At 39.7% G+C, this 1,435-nt stretch overlaps 1 protein-coding gene across 1 annotated transcript in view; it reads right to left on the bottom strand.

The window, feature by feature from the left end:
* Nucleotides 1-1,435, bottom strand: part of trim16 (tripartite motif containing 16) — a 12,201-nt gene that overhangs the window by 9,513 nt on the left and 1,253 nt on the right. The gene's annotated exons all lie outside the window — the stretch shown is intronic.

Below are 1,435 nucleotides of genomic sequence, written 5' to 3'. Positions count from 1 at the left end.
ACTCTAACCCTACTCCTAAAACCAAGTCTTAGTCCTCAAAAAGCCCTTTAACGTTAAGGGGACCAGCATTTTGGTCCCTACAAAGCAGTCAGGACCCCATAAGTATACTGTATTCACAGTTTTTGGTCCCCACAAATGTAGCTATACCTAGACCACACACACACACACACACACACACACACACACACACACACACACACACACACACACCAAAGTTACACCCTGGCCTGGTAATAATCTTTCACAACAACAGATACCTAACACCTCAGTGACTCCCATGTTGTGCTGATCCATGAGAGGCGTGAACTGGGACACAGTCCACAGGACCCTCTGAACAGGAAGTGATGTCACTGGGTTATCTTCATGTTTTCATGTCTGGAAACAAATCTTTAAAAAGGGAAATGAGTTGCAAACATGCAACCCTGTTGATTCCCTCTTTAGCTGAATTTATTTCCTTTCGGTATAAACTTAATTATGTAAACTTTTTGCTTCGTTGTTTTTGATTCCATGTGATATGAGGGACACGAGGATTTGTGGTATTTTCACCCCGCAGTCACCAGCATCACGAGCCTCCCAACACTGTTTGCAGTACAGCTTTAATCAGGCCGTTTCAGGCTTTGCAGCAACCCACTCTGCAAATAACAAGTGTATGCTTAAAGCTACAGAATGCTGCAGGTCTGGAGCGAGTGACGTGAAGAAAGACAAAAAAACCTCCAGCTGTGGCTTGAGCCTTGTCTAGAGTTTAGTTTTGAGTGTCCAGTCTGTTAGAAAGCCTCTTCATCCTGTCACTCACACAGATTGAACCCCTTTGCCGACCTTCACGGTGGATATGAGGTCAGAGTTACTGTCCTCATTTGGTTTAAAGAGATCAGAGACGCACAACTCTGGGATGTACAAAGTACTGTAAAGATACAGCTCATCCCCTCTTTAGTGATGCTTCAGGTAACGCCCATACACACACACACACACACACACACACACATATATAGATACAGTATATGTACATAGATACACATATATACATATGTACTGGTATACACATACATCTGTATGTCTGTATGCGTGTATATACTATATACATACCTATATACCCATATACAGTATAGATACAAACCTATATACAGTGTAGATACATACTTATATACAGTATAGATATATACAGTATATGTATATATGTATAATTATGTATATACAGTATACGTATATATATCTTTACTGTATGTCTGTATGTAAAAACAGCTGTGTGGATGATGTTGATTTAAGGATTATTGCATATTCTTGGCTACGCGTGCTGTTACATTTTGTTCTTTTGATGTTTAAAAACCTTTTTCCTTTGATCTAATATTTGTGTTATTGCCGTTGAAAAACTTCATTTATTACATAATAAAAATGATTGAGCCCAGATGCGTCTGCTCAAACTTTCACGGTCTCGACC

The sequence above is a fragment of the Etheostoma cragini genome, chromosome 21 (assembly GCF_013103735.1).
Source record: "Etheostoma cragini isolate CJK2018 chromosome 21, CSU_Ecrag_1.0, whole genome shotgun sequence".
NCBI classification, from domain to species: domain Eukaryota; kingdom Metazoa; phylum Chordata; class Actinopteri; order Perciformes; family Percidae; genus Etheostoma; species Etheostoma cragini.
The sequence above is the reverse complement of the archived record's forward strand: the minus strand, read 5'-3'. Positions and strand labels throughout refer to the sequence as shown.